We start from the raw sequence: 18403 nt of genomic DNA, 5'->3' as shown, positions 1-18403 counted from the left end.
TGAATAAATTATAATAAATTAAAATTTAAAAAGAGAATAAATGAAACTCAAAGGCTGATGTACAAGATGGAAGTGGCTATGTGGAATTAAAACAAGTGGTTTAAGAAAACCCATTTTTCTTTTTTTCTTTTTTTTATTAATTTTTTAATTTTTTTAACATTTATATTTATATTATCATACCTATGTAAAATAAGCTACATACAGCAAAATAATCACAGAACATTTAGGAATTACATCTATGTTACATTCATACTGTTTTTGGCTGTTTGTACTTGGCAACCTTGAAGAAAACATTTTCGTATCTCTATGCATCTAAAATTCTGAATGCAGCACAATGTCTATCATATCTCCCACTATTATTGTGTTGGGATCCATGTGTGATTTAAACTTTAAAAGTATTTCTTTCACAAATGTGGGTGCCCTAGTATTTGAGGCATAAAATCAGGATAATAATATCCTCTTGGTGGATTTTTCCTTTGATGAGAATGAAGTGTCCTTCTCCATCTTTTTTAATCAATTTTAATTGAAAGTCTACTTTATCAGATATTAGAATGGCTACTCCAGCTTGTGTCTTTTGTCTGTTTGCTTGGAAATCATTTTCCATCCCTGTACTCTCAAGTAATACCTACTTTTGTTGCTGAGATGTGTTTCTTAAATGCAGTAGAATGATGGATCTTGTTTCCACATGCATTTTTTAGCCTGTGTCTTTTTACTGAGGAGTTGAGGCCATCGATGTTGAGAGTTATTAGTGACCAATGATAGTTGGATCCTTTTAGTCTGGAGTTGGAGATGATGGTGTGTGGCTGTGCCTGTTTTGTTTTTTGCTGTTGTGAGATTAACTATATACTGTATTTTCTTGGGTGTGGTTGACCTCATTGTGATGGAGTTTTCCTTCTACTATCTTCTGCAGAGCTGGGTCGGTGTTTAGATATTGTTTAAATTTAGTTTTGTCATGGAATATCTTGTTTTGTCTATCTATGGTGTTTGAAAGTTTTGCTGGATAAAGTAGTCTGGTTTGTCATCTGTGGTCTCTTAGTGACCTCAGCCCAGGCTCTTTTAGTTTTCCAGGTCTCTGTTGAGAAGACTAGTGTATTCTGATGGGTCTGCCTTTGAATGTTACTTGACCTTTTTCTCTTGCTGCTTTTAATATTATTTCTTTGTTCTGCAGATTTATTCTGATTATTATGTTGTGGGAGGAATCTCTTTTCTGGTCTAGCCTGTTTGGTGTTCTGTAGACCACTTGTATGTTCAAGGGTATCTCTTCAGGTTGGGGAAATTTTCATCTATGATTTTCTTGAAAACATTTTCTGGTCTTTGGAGCTTGGCATCTTCCTTTTCATCTACTCCTATAATCCTGAGGTTATGCCTTCTCATGATATTCTTAATTTCTTGGATGCTTTGTGTTACATATTTTTCTGTTTTAATATTTTCTTTGGGAGATGTATAAATTTCTTCCATAATGTCTTCAGTCCCTGAGATTCTCTCCTTCATATGTTGGATTCTCTTGGTTATACATGTCTGTTTAATTCCTGTTTCTTCTCTAATTGTTCCAATTGTTTCAAGGGTTTTCTCAATTTATGATTTTTTAATGGATTCTAATTCTGATTTCATGTCTTAAAGAGCTTTACTTGTTTTATTGTGGTTTCCTGTTTTTCCACAATGGCCTGTATTTGTTTGTTGGTATTGTCCTGAAATACTTAGAAGCATCTATTCATTTCCTCTTTATAATTCTCAAATAACTGTATAATCATAGCTTTAAGGTCATTTTCCTTGAGATTCAGCTGCATTAGAGTAACTGTTAATGTCTGGGCTTTCTGGTGGATTTTTTGTAAGTAAGATTGTCTTCTTACTGTTTCCTTGAGGCATCTGCTGAGAGGGCTTGGGGTTTTTAAGCTGATAGTCACAGGGGTGAGTCCCTTTGGAGGGCAGCTTCTTCATATTGGCAGACACTGTCCTCCTGGAGCTAGATTCATTTGAGCTCTGCCACCTAGGATCCATGATTTTTTTAAGGTTCCTCTGGCTACGTCTTCTCCTTGGAGGAATCAGCCACAGTGTAGAAGAGTGGCTTGGATACCAGAGTGTTGTGTTGTTTCTTCTATGTTGATGCTTTGTTGCACAGGGCGCCTGCGTTGCAACAGTACTCAAAACAGTGCAATGTGCTTGGAGCTTATGGTCCCCAACCCCGCGGGAAGTTCAGCCATGGTGAGGATGTGGGTGGGTATGGGGGCATGGGGGCTGGGGTGGGGGCTTCTTCTTATCCTCCTCATCATGATGAGGAGAGGTTTCTTCTGAGTCTTCCCAATTGTTCAGTCTGAGAAGTCTCCAAGATTGTGTTTTGGGTAGAAGCCCTCTTGCTCCCCTGATTTACTGGCCACCACTGGCCAGCCAGGACTGCGGAACCTCTATTGCCCAGGGGGTCCGTGCTGTGTCTCATAATTGGAGGAGCACAGGGTGCTCGAAGGTTGTGCCTTCCAAACAGGAAGTCAGTTGTCCAGCTGTACTGAGGGGGGAGCTTGGTGCTCCTGATTTGTTCCCTTCAGTCCGTTTTCAATCTCTGATCCTCTGCCCTCTATACATGGCAGTTACTGTGCAATGCCACCATGTCCCTTGAAAACCCATTATTTATTTCATGCTAGTAAGGCAAGTATGCCTTTGGTAAGCAATCATTCAAATATATTATTAATTTTATTTTCTTTTGTTATTTCTGATCAAATTAAAGGCATTTTTTACTTTTTATAAGTTAGTTTGGACTGAATGACAAAGCTGGCTAATGAACTATCATCTCTCCTTATTCAGGAAGTCTATCCTGCTTATATATAATCTTTGTCAATTTTGATGGTATCCACCATTTTTCTTCTTCTGTGCAAACAAGGACAAAACATTTTCCACAACATAACACATATCCTAGTTTCCATTATGAGATCAACACATCTTTAAAATATATAGGCTGATTTAATTCAGTAGCTTTTTCCACAATCCATAGCCTCTCTGCAGCTGTTGTTTTCTCATTAGCATTTAACAATTTGTTAGTAAAGCACCATTTATTCTATCTCTGGGGGTCTTTGTTAGCCACATACTGTTTATTAAGCATCTCTTTTAAAGTACAAGTAGATCTTTCTATTACTGCTTGCCCTGTAGGATTGTGTGCTATGACTGTTTTATGGTTTATGTTGTAATATGCAAAAAAAACTGTTTCAATTTACTAAACACATATCCTGGAGCACTGTTCTTCTTAATTTTTACAGGTATTCCAGTATAGCCATAACTTCTAATAAATGTATAATTACAGAATCAGCATTTTCAGAACTTAGAGGTATTGTCCATTGAAATCCTGAATGCATACCTATGGTATGGTGTACATACTTTAATTTTCCAAACTCTGAAAAATGAAACATACCATTTGCCAAATTTCATTTCTTTGGGTACAATTTAGGTTATTTTTTGCAAGTAATAAAATTTGGTTATAAAAAGAACATATAAGACATTGCATTATAGTTTCCTTGGCTTGTTGCCAAGTGATAGAAAAATCTTTCTTGACACCTTTGCTGTTAGCATGGTGTTTTCTGTAAGATTCTGAGGCTTCTAGCACATTTCCTATTAGTAGATGATCAAATTCATCATTACCTTGTGCTATAGGGCCTCGTAGACCCATATGGGATCTGATATATGTTATATGCAATGGATGGTTTCTATTTCTGATTACTTGTTTTATTTGAATAAATAGCAAAGTTAATTCTGAATAATCTAGAATAAGTTCAACCATTTAATTATGTAAAACAACACTTTCTGTATATTTAGAATCAGTAGCTGTATTAAGAGATTCAGGAATATTTAGTAATACCATAAGAATGCCATGTAGTTCTGATTTATGAACTGAATCATAAGGTATCTGAGCCACTATACTTATTTTTCCTAACTTATAGCCCACCTTTCCTGACATATTTGGATCAGTATGGAAAACAGAGGCTCCAGAAATTGGTGTCCCTTTTACTATATGAGGGAGAAAAAAACCCAATTAGATCTTTTCATAAACTGAAGTCTCTTGCTTTTGGGGGTGTTTGTGGTTAATCTTTCCCAAAATATTACTGCAAGATCTTTGCCAGTGTTCATATTCTGCCCATAATGAGGCAACTGCAGCATTAGTAAAGGGTATCACAATTTTTTCTGTGTCTATCCTGTTAATTGATGAGCCAAAAATACTGCTAAGTCTAGGTTTTCCTTTCAGAATCAATTCAGGAAACTTTTTACATAGGTCTTTAGTTTTTTACTCTGTTTGTGTACTAAAAATATCCAGTATAATATCTTATACTTCTCTATACATAAGAATTCCTGTGGGAGAATGAGTAGAAGGCAAAATACAATCCATCTTTAGATCCAAATGATCCACATGTGCATCCTGTAATTTCTTTTCTACCAGAACCAATTCTCTTTCAGCCTCAGCTAATAATTGGCTTGAACTATTTAATTTTGTATCATCTTGTAAGGTTTGAAATAACTTACTAAGCTCTTGAGTAGTTAGTGCAATAGTGGGCCATAGCCAGTTAATATCTCCCAGTAAAATTTGAATATCATTAAGACTTTATAATTTGTCTCTCTTGATTTGTACTTTCTGTAGTTGAATTTTATAAAAGCATATCTTATACTAGATAACAGGATCTTCTCTTTGTATTTTTTTCAGGAGCAATTTGTAATCCCACACACAGCAAAATTCTCTTTACTTCACCAAACATTTTTTCTAAGGTATATGCATCTGAATCAGCCAGTAAGTTATCATCTGTACAATGGTAAATTACAGATTGAGGAAAATGTTTATGAATTATTTCTAATGGCATTTCTACAAAATATTGGCACAAGGTAGGAATGTTTAACATTCCTTGTGGTAAGACTTTCCAGTGATATCACTTTATTGGACAACTATTATTATAAGCAGGTACTGAGAAAGCAAAAATGTTCCCTATCATGCTACTGCAAAGGATTGTGAAAAAGCAATGTTTTAAATCAATTGCTATTAAATATCATGGCTTAGGTAGTAAAGAAGGCAATGTGATTCCAGGTTGTAAAGTGCCCATTGGCTGAATCATCTTATTTATGGATCTTAAATCTGTTAACATCCTCCATTTTCCTGATGTATTTTTATAACAAACACGGAGGGAATTCTATGCACTGGTAGATTCTCCAATTGTTGAGCATTTAGCTGTTCCTGTACCAGCTGTTCTAATACCTGTAATTTTTCTTTTGTCATATGCCATTGTTCTACCTATATAGGCTTGTTAGCCATTTTAAAGGTAGGGCAGTTGATACCTTTGAAAGACCAGCATCTGCTGTGTCCTGCTTATTGACAACCTGGACAGTTTGTGACTGTTCCGCATAAGATCTTTTAATATTTTTCTCAGAAACTATTTTATAGTTTGTTTCTGAGACTGGAGGACTGCTAATCTGTGTTTTCCATCCCCATAAGTTCATGGCTATTTATCCACATATGGCTTTAATTTTTCCATTGTTCTTCTTGTCCTATACATGAGACCCATCTTGAACATCCCTAGAAGATGAATGTTTAGTTCTTGAAGAGGCTAATCTGGATGTGAAGATTTTGGTAAAATTAATGTTACATCTGCTTCTGTGTCTACTAAACTTTCAATTTTAATGCCTTTCATTTGTAATTTTAGCTTTTGTCTCTGATAACGTAGGCAGGTTGGCAAAATACTATTATACAATTAAATTACACAATTAAAACATCTCATTTTCTATTCTCCCCTGAAATTTTTGTTTTATTTACTGAAGCTTTTCTGCCCTTAATTACATCCAGAGCAGTGCTGATTTTAACAACAGGTATTACAACTTTTAATTTCTCTGTGAATGAGTTTCTCCTGTGCTGACAGGTCGCAATTGAGTCAAATTTGACATTGGAGCCTGTGGGAAGCCCACTAGAGCATTTCCTTATGGAAGAGTGTTACCTTGCCTATCCTTTGTTGGTACTCACTCATTATTCCAGTGTCAGCCTTGGCCACACCTTTTTCATACTCCAAAAGGCTGGTGCCTTCTTTTTGCATCATAACTAGAAAAAAAATTATTTCTAGGAATTCTTTGCCTACAATCCCTTGTCAGATCACCTCAATTACCACAATCAAAACATTTGACTTTTTAATTTTTCCTAAAACTTTCAGAAATTACTTCTATCAGAGTATCATCATAAATGTGAGATTCAATATCAGCTGAATCTCTAATCCATTCTTCAACTGGTGATGATCTTGCCTTTAAAGGCCTGATCACCCATTTGCATTCTCAAATAGCATTTTCAAAAGCCAAATATTAATTAATTTAACATTTGTCTTTCTTCTGAATTGGACACTATTTACAGCTGAAGTCAGTCTTTGAGAAAATCAGTGAAGGCTTCTTTTTGGCCATATATAATTTTAGTAAATATCACATTATGGCATTCCCATCCATATCTCCCTCTTTGAGGATTTCCCAAGTGACTTACCAAATATGATGGCTTTTCAGTTTGCCTGCACCTGGTGTGATTTCTCTGTCCATCTGCTTGTGTCATGCATTGGAGCACCAAATGCTGTTTTAACAAAATCTCAATTGTTCAATTTTACCAATAAACACTCAGAAACCAGATGCTGGGATGAAAGCCTGCTAGCTTAGAGAGGCAGAGAAAACACCCAGCTGACCACCATCCTCAGCTGATCTCCCAAGAGGAATCTTTCTTCCCCATGCCATATCAAAAAAATCCTCAAATTGAATGTCCATCCTTCTACTTCCAATGTGCTTCTCTCTATCTGTTTTCTTCACTCTCTCTTACCCTCTATGGTTTTTTACTATGTTCACTCCCTTGCAACTGGTTGCTTTCTCCAACTCTTGGTCTATGTTTGATTTTTTTTAATCCAAGCAGAAAACTCTTGGATTAAAGGTGTGTGCTAAGGCTGAGCAACATAGAGTATAGAAATGTCCCCAGTCTCTGGCATTTGAACATTTGATCTCTATTTGATGGTGCTTTTCTGACAGGTGTAAGTAGTACAGCATTAAGGGAGGTTTGGAGGATTTTTGAAATTAATATCCCCCAGCCACTTCCAGTTTTTACTCTCTGTTTCATGCTTATCGTTGAGATGTGCACTCTCAGCTCTCTGTTCCTGCTGTCATGCTTGCCACCTGCTGCCATGCTTCCCTGACATGACAGACTCTAATCACTCTGAAACAGAAAGCCTAAGTAAACATATTTTTATAAATTGTTTTGATCATGCTATTTTATCACATGCAAAGAAAAGTCACTAATTCACATCATGTGTCTTTGGTAATACAAATACCTGCAGTTATCTTTGAGTTCAATTCTTATACCACCTACATATATGATGCCAAGAACTAAACAATGTTTTATCTCTACACCATAGACTTTTTGGATGGCCACAGACACTTGTTAATGCCTGTTGAGTGAGTTAAGAAATGGACACATATAGAATAATGCTTGGTTCAAGGATTATGCACCAGAAAGAACCCCATTCTAATCACAAAAACACATTCTGATTATTTATAAAAGAGTTGAGATGATATGAGCAGTTTAAAGTGTCACTCAGGACATTTTAGAAACATCTGAGCCTCCACCATCCAAGGGCCATATAGCCACCACATAGGGAGGAAACCTGGGAGAACTGGCAGAGAAGGTGGACCTCATGCATTTCTCTGTAGCCTGTACAAAGAGGAAACTAGTGGTCCTGTGACTTGGCTCCAGTTGTAGTTAAGATATATTTTTCTATTTTTCAGCGTAATTTCATTTATTCTTTACCACCAAAAACATTTAAATTTTTTAAATAAAATTTAAAGGAAAATAAATGCTACTGAGGAAAATGCCCCTTCTCCACACTCCCATTCCAATCCCTGCCAAGCCAATTAATACCTCCCAAATGAATGCTATCTCTCTACTATGTTAATGTTATGTTAATAAATGCAATTAAGATAACATTTGGGAGGTGTTAATTGGCTTGGCAGATGTACATGAACAAAAAGCATGCATCCATTCCTTATTTGTGGAGACAGAAACTGACACAAAGTTGGATAAAAAGGAAACTTAAAATGCCTTCAGAGTCTCTCTCTCTCTCTCTCTCTCTCTCTCTCTCTCTCTCTCTCTCTCTCTCTCGGACATTTTTAAGTTACATTATATGTGAAACATTTTAAATCCCGATTTAGATGAGATTGCAAAGATCAAGAGATTGTCAAATGTTTCAAAAACAGTGAGATTATCTCTTTCATGGGAATTAACTACATTTACTCTTTAAGATGCTATGTGCCACATATGCTATATACACACACTGCCTCTGTTTAAATGTATCTATAGCATCTATGCAAATAAGCTATTATGCTAGGAAACAGATTGTTCCAGAAGCCTAACTTCTAGACTATTCTTAATGTACTTTGGTTGGGGGGGCATTATTTGCTGGGACGCAGGTGTCTGTGTGTGTGTGTGTGTGTGTGTGTGTGTGTGTGTGTGTGTGTGTGTTTTAATATATCTGATGGTATGAAAGGGGTTTTTTTTCTACTCTAACAGAAAAAAACAGAAGATGGCGGCCTTTACACTTTAGAAATTAGACACACACTTACAACATGATATGTTACTTTACAAAACAAAACTGAGGTTAAATCAGAATCAACTTGGAATAAAGAGATTTTACATTGTCTTGATCTTTACCAGAACATTACATGGCCTTTTCAGATACCAGAACATGCCTGAGATAAAATGTGCTCTAAGATCTGTAAGTTCAGTTCTTGTAGAAGTTGTGTACTGACTTCAGGTAGTAAAACGTCAAGCTGTACTACTCACCCCAAAATTCAAGTGGGGAAATTAGGTTAAAAGTAGGAAAGAAGTTTCTTGTGTGCTGTACTGGGATGATGTGAGAAATAGAAAGAGGCCTTATTCTTTTCCTCTGGGGTATCAACAAAGCCCTGTGTAGGAGGAACCTGAACATGGGGTAAGAGTTACACATGAAATACAGCTATACTCTTTAAATTTGATCTGGTTGATCTCTATCTCCGAGTATGGTTCAACAAGGACCTTCTGGCCTCTCGCTTGAGGGAAATTGTGATCATGGAAGTGGGCATCTCAGCTCCAATGGTGATGACTGCTCTTATAGAAGAGGCAGTCCTGTAGTGAGATGATTTGCCTGCAAGTGCACTGATCATGATATCAAAAAATGCATTATTTATACTTATCATGCTAGTATCTACCAGCCTTAGGTATATACCCTTAAATGAGTCACATCTCTGTATGCAGTTTAAAGAAGTGTAAGAAAATAGAGGGAAAAAAAAGCATAGAGGTCAAGTTTTTATCTTGCTTTGAGCAGACCCAAAACCATAGAGTTTCTCAACAAAGTACCCCTACATCCCTGCTATACACACACTTGCCAAGCTTCTTCCAGGGAAGAAAAGTTAGGAGTGTCTACCTCAACCAACTGAGAAGAATTACCCTGAGGCATTATGTAAGATGATTTTTCCACCATTGTTTCAGCCATGGTGGGCAGTCTCTGAAGGTACTTTGAAGGTACTGTGGATAAAATGTTCCTTGTATGTGCACCCTAAAGGCACATGGTTTGATATGTAATGTCAATTATGAGATGTAAATAGGTCAGAAATGGAATCTAACAATGATATTGGTGGGGGTGGGGGCAGCGGAGGCTGAAAACTGATTGAGAATTAAAAAGTCCATGAAAGTGCAGCTGCATGAGTAAAAACTGACTCTATAAAAAGAGAGGGAGGTAAGAGGAAACACAAAGACTTCAGCCTCCTGCTTTGAGAAATCATAAGCCAATTTGAACCTTTGCTAGATATATGCCCTTGAATCTAAATAATGTGAGTTAATGATTATCCTCTTTTGTTTATAAGTTACTCAGCTTTGGGCATTTTGGTACAGTAGTGAAAAACTAATACACCATCTGGGAAGTGCATTAACTTTTTAAAAAGGAGTTTCCAGAGAATTGGAAAAAAGAAGGAGAGGAAGAGGTGAATTAGAGCATATTTCATTCTACATTCATTTCAAAATTGAGCATAATTTCATAAGGGATAAAATTAATTCTCAAAGTAGAGCATATTATGATTACCTAGAGAAAAAATTACAGAAAGAAGCTAGTACATAGTCAGCAGTTTGTTTCAAGTGAGATGCTTGGCTCTGGTATCCCCTACTTATCAGAGAGAGTTTACGAGGTCTTCAGAAACACATGTGCTTTCTATGCCAACTGCACAACTCTGCCCCTTTCCAAATGTAGAACACTGAGCCTTTCCACTGTGGGTATTAGTAATTTTGTAAGTGATACAGGGATATTGCTTTCCACCGGCAATCAACAGTTAAGCGAAATAGTTACAGAATACCCTTCTAACCTGAATGCATGTGTTTGCAAATGTTCCTGCCATTTTTATAGTAACAGAACTGTGTAATTCAAATTCTTTAGATTTTCTAACCCTGGCTCCTCTCTCCACAGAGCATAGGTCAAGGAGGTAGTCACCAAACATCCAGTATTTAGAATGAGTTCCACTTCAGCTTAAGGTTCTTTTGTTCTCTGAAGTGGCCATGCTGTCTTCACCCAGATTCCACAGAGAGCTTATTGTGGACTGTTCTGTGCTCTTGAGAGATGTGCTGTTCATGCTGGGCACCTTTCTCTAAACATCTTAATGCCTCTCCAGCAGGGAATCATTCACAAGGCCTCATCCTCAAAGCAATGGTGTAAGTTATACTCAGAATGTTTACTTAGTGAAATTATAGCAGCCTGATTTTGTAGTCGGGACAGACTATTTTGTCTCTATATCTGCAAGACTGAACCTTATCTCTCTCCAAAATGCATACCATGAAGCTCTAACCCCCTAGTAACCAAGAATATGACTTCTTCAGAAACCAGGCCTAGAAAGGTGATTAAATCAGGAGACAAGACCCCTAGTCTGATGCCACAGGCCAGGCTGGCAAACCATGCCCCAAACCACTACCAGCCCAGTGCCACCTGGCCTGGGTAGGCAGAGCAATTCAAAGATCACTTACACCCCAGTGCCATGGTGCTTAAGTGGGCAGACCACATATAAGACATGCTCATGGCAAGGTTAAGCACTCCTAAGATGACCTCAGACACTCAGAGGCCCCAGGTGACACACAAAAAAAAGAGAAGGTAGTACTGGAAAGATGGAAAACAAAGAAAAGCAGAAGGATGTGTACACAAGGAATAAAAGTGAAACTAGAGACTCAGCAGTAGTGAGGAACAGCCTGATGTGAGTAGCCAGTGTTGCCACCTATCACCATGGGGAAGTCCTGGCCTGTACTGCCAGGAGGACCATGTCTGGGTTCATGACCCTGAAGCAACTGGGATATGTTACCATGAAAGGCTATGCAGATATCCCAGGTCTGGGTTGATGTCTGGAGTCATGTATATGTCTGAGGGCTGTAGAGCTGGCTGCATCCCATACCTGGACATCATGGGAGAGTTGGCCTTGGCCCTTGCCAGCTGCGGCATTCAGAGAGCAGGCCCTACACCTCACCCAAAAAGCACAGTAGAGCTGGCCCTGGTTGCAAGACTTGTGAGTGAGCTGGCCCAAGGACATGAGTGCCAGACAGATGGCTCTGCATGTAAAGGCATGGACAAGAGAAAGATGTCCTCCATTATGCCTCCCACCCTAGTGACCTGCTGCAGGTGGAAGAGCTGGCCCAGGGATCACGAGAGTGAGAGAGTTATCCCTGCCCTTCCCTGGCAGCAGCACTTGGGAGAAAGAGCATTTCATCTCTCCTGGGCAGCACAATAGAGCTGACCTTGGTTGTTGGGGCATGGCTGAGCTGGTCCCAAGGACATGAGCATGGGACAGCTGAACTAGTTACTCAGATGCCTCAGCAACCAAGAGATCAAGCCCTTACTTCACCTGGACAGCACAATAGAGATGGGCCTGCTGGCATGGGGATGAGTAAGCTGGCCCCAAGAGCATGAGAATGAGAGAGCTGGCTCTGCATCTTGATGACCGTGGCATTGGATGAGCTAGCCAGGGTAATACTGGAAAGCTCATCATAGTGGTGTCAGTGCAGGAGAGCTGATAAGTTGGCCACACAAGCTCAGATCTAGGGCTTTGAGTTGGCCCAGTTCAACAGCTACCCTCTCTATGAATTGCTGAAGTGTGTGAAGGGAATGGTCTTATGGATCCAAAACTGTATGAGTAGTTCTGGTGGGGCTCCAATGTTGATAGTGTAGCAGAAACCAGAGGTCTGCAACCAGACCAATATGCATTGCTATGAACATCTGCAAGTAAAGAAGTGTGGACAAAGGACACACTAATGCTTCCACAATGAGTTGTTTTTTTCTTTTGTGGGGTAGGTTCAAAGGGTGGAAGGCGAGTATTAAGGTACAGGGAGATGAGTGGTATTGGGGTACATGATGTGAAATTCACAAAGAATAAATTAAAAAATCAATTTTTTTTGCAACAGATCTGACAGGATGCATTCCTCCCAGCATACTAGACATTGACGTCCTGTTTGGAGAAAGTGGTTGAAAAGAATGAAGGGGGAATTTAGAAATGTTCTAAGTTGATAATGACAATATGTGATGGAAATTTATTTATGTTCAGAAATTTAGATGCAGCAAGAGAGGAAAGATGTTTTCTTTAAGGCTGTCAAATACAAATAACCAACACACTAAGATGTAATATTTATATAATTCCTGATTGTGTCATGGTTCTTCTTGCTATAGGTAATCTGTTGTATACATCTGTAATAATATAAATATATATGTATAAAAATAAAATAATTGAAAAATAAAAATAAATAAATAATTTTTAAAAAATCAGGAGGAAACTGGGCCTGGCCTTAATCCAGTGTGACCAGATTCCTAGAAGACATACATCTACAATGTGTGAGCACAGACAAAATGCTAAGTAGGTAAGCTAAGAAGAGAGGCCTTGGGAGAAACCAAACCTGGCCTCACCTTGAAATTTCCCTTAGAACTGTGATAATATACATTTCTGTTACTTAAGTTACTTACCAATTGGTGGTTATTTTATTATCACAGCCTTAGTAGAATAATACAGCTAGTGAGTATTACTGCTATCTTGGTGTTTAAAGATTCTGCTGTTTGAGGTCTGCCATGACCAGACATCTTTTCTGAAGCTTGGTGCTTGATGTAGGACATGCTCCCTACAATACGGCCTCTTACTATCTGCCTGATTTCATCTTGAGAATGTCTCTAGGCATAGACACCAGTAACCACATCTGAGTTATAACTTTTGACAAAGTTCCCTGCTAAAACTCTCCCCACTGCCGCCAATAGGATGATTACAGGTAGGCACCGTGTGCCCATTCATATGATAGTACTGAGCCACCAAAGCAAACAAAACATCCTTGGCACTTCAAGTCCCAGAAAATAGTATGCACCTATTCTAGGAACTCTCCCCCTTCTCCCCTACAACTATATGGCCTTTGTTCACCCTGAATACAGATGAGCAGTTTCACTGAAGTTCATCCTTGAAAGTCATCCCATCCTACTCATTGGCCTTCTGAAACCCTGGTTCCTACCCCTTATTTATTGCTTCTGCTTCTTTTGTCCTGGGGGACCAGTGGCCAAGGGTCCCAGGGGATAGGGGGCCCCATAGTTGGGACTCTAAAAATGATGCCCTCTAAGAGTGGTACTTTGAATTAAAGAGATTTAAAGAAGCCAGATGTAAAATCTGCCACAAGGACTCACTAAATTGCCACATCTCTTTCTAAAGAGCAGAATGAGGCTCTCTTCATGGCTCCAGAGAGCCACTTGCAAGAAGCAGGCTGAGAACACACCCAGGAGACTGGTAGATTCTGTTCCAGGGTGTGTGCTTTTTGAGGTCAACTCATCTTTTATTTTGCAAAGATTGTTTTGACTCCTGGCCCTCGGCCTCACGTCCATTCCTTTTGAAGTGTCAGCTATCTGACCTTCTTTGAGTCTTACCTCATGTGACTCCCAAGTAGTGCCTAGAACATTTATATGTGAGTGTCTTTCTTCTAGCTCTATCGACATCCATTTTATTTTCTCAGACTCAGTGATAAGCTCTCATGGAGAGGATGGCAAGTCCCTTTGGGCCAAGCAACTACTGGACAAGGATTCTGGCCACAGAAAATATGGACACAGGAAGCAAAATGGTAGATCCCATGGCTGATACTTAATGTTTGCTCCTTGGCTGAAATGAGGTCTTCAAGCCTTGTATTCACCTGCACACAAGAACACAGCATAGAAAGGTTGGCTTTGCTGAAGGGGTAGTTCTCTGGGAGACACATGGGCATTTGCCTAGGTCAGGCATCTCAGCACACACAGGGCCTCCACTTGACTCCCAGTTTACTCTTAGTTACATTCCACTGAAATTGAGTTAAAGAAGCATCCCAGAACACTTATTCAGCTCACATGAAAATAAACGAGAACAACAATAACAACAACAACAACAAAAACTTGAAACAAATTGGTATAAGTATTAGTAGAATTGAGACTATTAGTAAGTGAGTCTCCTTTATTTTAGTTTGTCTTTGTGTGTGGAACGGGTACCTTAGTTGGTATCCTATTGCTGTGAAGAGACACCATGACCACAGCAACTTTTATAAAGGAAAATATTTAACTGGGGCTACCTTATGTTCCAGAGGTTTAGTCCATTAGCATCATGGCAGATACATGGTGGCACTCAGGCAGATAAGGTGCTGGAGAGGGAACTGAGAGCTCTGCATCTGTATCCATGGGCAATAGGAAGAAAAAGGGAGTCCTTGGGTATTACTTGAGCTTCTGAAATCTCAAAGGCCACCCTCAGTGACACACTTCATCCCACAAGACCACATTTTCTTCAACAAGGCAGTATGTTGAAGACTTTCAAATAATGCCACTTTCTATGAGCTTAAGGGGGCCATTTTCATTCATACAAGAGTATTTGCTTTTCTGTTTGGAAAATATTTATTTTTGCTTCATTTCTCATGCTAAAAGACTCTGGAAAACCAACAATCCAGAAAGTCTCTACATCTCAACTTTCACACAGCCATGCTCTGGATCAACATTTTAATATTGCTCTTTCTTTTCTTTCCCTCCATCAGCAATCCAGCTCTATCTGGAAAACATCTAACACATGTTCATGTGTACTCTGGCTTTGTGGCACCCTGGTGCATATTGTCATAACTCTCACCAACACAATGATGACAGTCACCTAAGTACTTGTTCTTTCACTTGGCCCTGATTATACCATTTTCAACACAATAAGAAGTATCATTTGGTTTAGTTTTCAGGGAGAGTGCAGCTATGTAGCACAGGAAGGCTTTGAGCTCATATTCTCACTGACTCAATCTCCTGGATGCTATTTTATAGGCAAGTTCCATTAGTTCTGGGTTGTTTTGTGTTTATTTTCTTCCCTTGGCCATCTAGTTCAATCCTATCTTAAATATCTTCTTCCCCTATATGCAGTGTCTGGGACTGGAATCTTAAGAATGTGAAGCCACTGAGATGAGTTTGGGTAAGTCCTTCTTGAATGGTGACAGTTCTCCCTGCTGCATTCTCCTGTGGCTTTCCAATGTGTGTGGGAGCAATGAGAGAGGTAGCCAAGGAAATTGTTCTTCTGCATCTTCTTTTTTGATGGAACTATGGTCCCACTTGTATGACTTAGTTTAACCATAATCACTTTCATAAGGACTCAAAAATAGTTAAACTGAGGCTTTTGAGTTTCAATATATGAGTAGTGGGATGCTGGCGATGAGTAACAATTTAACCATTGGAATTGAAGTCTCTTAGATAGATGATACACAGTCACACAGACAGATGACATCAGTGACAAATGGTGACCTAAATACACCATCTCACCTAATTAAGACTAAAGAATTAGTAATAACCTAATAAATGTCTATAAGAAGTAGAGGAAAGCCAAGTTTGTTAGGCCCTGAGGGAATGTGGGTTATTAACATAGGCATGACCATGTCAAGGACACTAGCCTCAGATACAGAGGAAATGGCAAACTATTTCCTTCTGATTCATGTATGAATGTTGATAGTGTGTAGAAACTGCCCACTGTGGCTCCCCCCACAAACCAGATATGTAAGACCTGAAAACTGCTCCCTATTAAGATTGTTCCCACTAAGAATAACTCCTTCATCCAGCTGTATACTATAAACTCTGCTGCCTTGTTTTTCTGCATGTTATAATCCCACCTCCATATGAAATAACTCACCTCCCAGATCAACAGTATATAAAGCAAGCTGAGCTCTATCCAGGGTGCTGCAGTTTCATTAGTAGAGATCCCAGTTCACCTAATACAGATTTTTTTTTGTCCATGTGTCCATCTGTCTGTCTTTTCTCCATGCCTTTGCAGCCCTATTCAGTCCATCCCTAGAGCCGTAATGGATGTAGAAAAATGCCATGGGTAATTTCTTTTTTACTTAAAATTATGAAGAAATTTGTCTTAAAAATTGTATCTGAAAGCCTTTTGATTTGTGGAGCTCATGGTAATGAAAATGAGAGGTACTGCCCCACACCTAATGGCTATCACATTTCTATGCTGTGCTCAGTTGAACATATTTTTTCTATTCCATTACTCAGAGTTTGTTCTTCAGAGGTGGGCCAACAACACAGTAGCAGCATCTCTTATTTGAAAGCTTTTACAGCCTTGGTCTCACACCATACACAGTATAAAAGATGCTGCTCAACAAATTTTCCTAATCTACTCTCCTAGTGTCCTTCATTCTGGTCCAGGGCCCAACTCTTCCTTGAGGCTCCAATCATCTTCAGACCTTTTAAACTATATAAAGCCAAACAATAATAAAACAAGATCCTAAAATAATAGTTTCTTTTTGAAGTTGTTGTTGCCAACTTAGAAAGTTTCTAATTCCTTTCTTACTATACATTTTGCAGTTAAGAGTCTTCTTCTGGTCTAGGGAGATACCTCAGTTAGCAACTGGCCACTGCATAGGCATAAGGACCTGAGATTATAGCCCCAGTTGGGTACGAGTTTCGTCCAATATTCAACCATTTTATCCTGTAGGAAAGTATTTTTTAATTAATTTATTCAGATTACATCCCAATTGTTATGCCCTCACTTGTATATTCCCATTCCTCTCTCCCTCCCTTAAGTCTTTGACAGAAGGGAACCTCTTCCCCCACCATATGGTCACAGTCTATTAAGTCTCATCTTGGTATCTTGCTTGTCCTTATTCTGAGTGACACCAGGCCTTCCCACCAAAGGGAAGTGGTCAAATATGGGGCACCAGTGTTCATGTCAGAGTCAGTCCCTGCTCTCCACACAACTGTGGAGAATGTTTACTGCATGTATTGTGCTTGGTTGGTACAGTAGTTTGAGCAGACCCCCCTGGGTCCAGATTCACCCATCATGATGTTCTTCTTGAAGGTTTCTAGGACCTCTGGATCCTTCTATTTCCCCATTATCCCATACTTCTCTCACCTAGAGTCACAATAGGAAGTCCTCACATCTATCCCAATCTCCTGGTAAGTGAAGACTTTCATGGGACATCCATTTTGGGCTAGTGTCCAGTTATAAGTGAGTATATACCATGTGGGTCTTTCTGGGTCTGGTTTAACTCACTCAGGATTATCATTTCTAGTTCCATCCATTTGTCTGCAACTTTCAGGATTTCCTTGTTTATAATAGCTGAATAGTATTCCATAGAGTAAATGTACCACAGTTTCTTTATCCATTCTTTGACTGAGCGACACTTAGGCTGTTTCCAGGTTCTAGCTATTATGAATAAGGCTGCTATGAACATGGTTGAGCATATGTCCTTCTTGTGTGCTGGAGCTTCTTCTGGGTATATTCCAAGGAGTGGAATAGCTGGGGCTTGAGGTAGCCCTGTTCCCAGTTTTTAAGGAAACACCAGATTGATTACCAAAGTGGTTGTACAAGCTTGCACTCCCACCTGCAATGAAGGAGTGTTACCCTTTCTCCATATTCTTGCCAGCATGTGCTGTCACTTGAGTTTTTGTATCTTAGCCATTCTGATGGGTGTAAGATGGAATCTCAGAGTCATTTTGATTTGCATTTCTCTGATGACTGAGGATATTGAGCATTTCTTTAAGTTTCTCAGCCACTCGATATTACTCTGTTGAAAATTCTCTGTTTAATTCTGAGCCTCATTTCTTAATTGGGTTATATGATTTGGTGGTGTTTAATTTCTTTAGCTCTTTATATACCTTTGTCAGATGTAGGGTTGGTGAAGATCTTTTCCCAATCTGTAGACTGTCACTTTGTTCTTTTGACAGTGCCTTCTGCCTTACAGAAGCTTCTCATCCTCATGAAGTTTCATTTATTAATTGTTGACCTTAAGGCCTGGGCTGTTGGAGTTCTGTTCAGGAAGTTGGCTCCTGTGCTAATGTGTTCCAGGCTCTTCCCCACTTTTTATTCTAACAGATTTAGTGTGTCCAGTTTTATGTTGCGGTCTTTATTCTACTTG

The sequence above is a fragment of the Acomys minous genome, assembly GCF_964271855.1.
Source record: "Acomys minous genome assembly, chromosome: 1".
Classification (NCBI taxonomy): domain Eukaryota; kingdom Metazoa; phylum Chordata; class Mammalia; order Rodentia; family Muridae; genus Acomys; species Acomys minous.
This window is presented reverse-complemented; position numbering follows the sequence as displayed.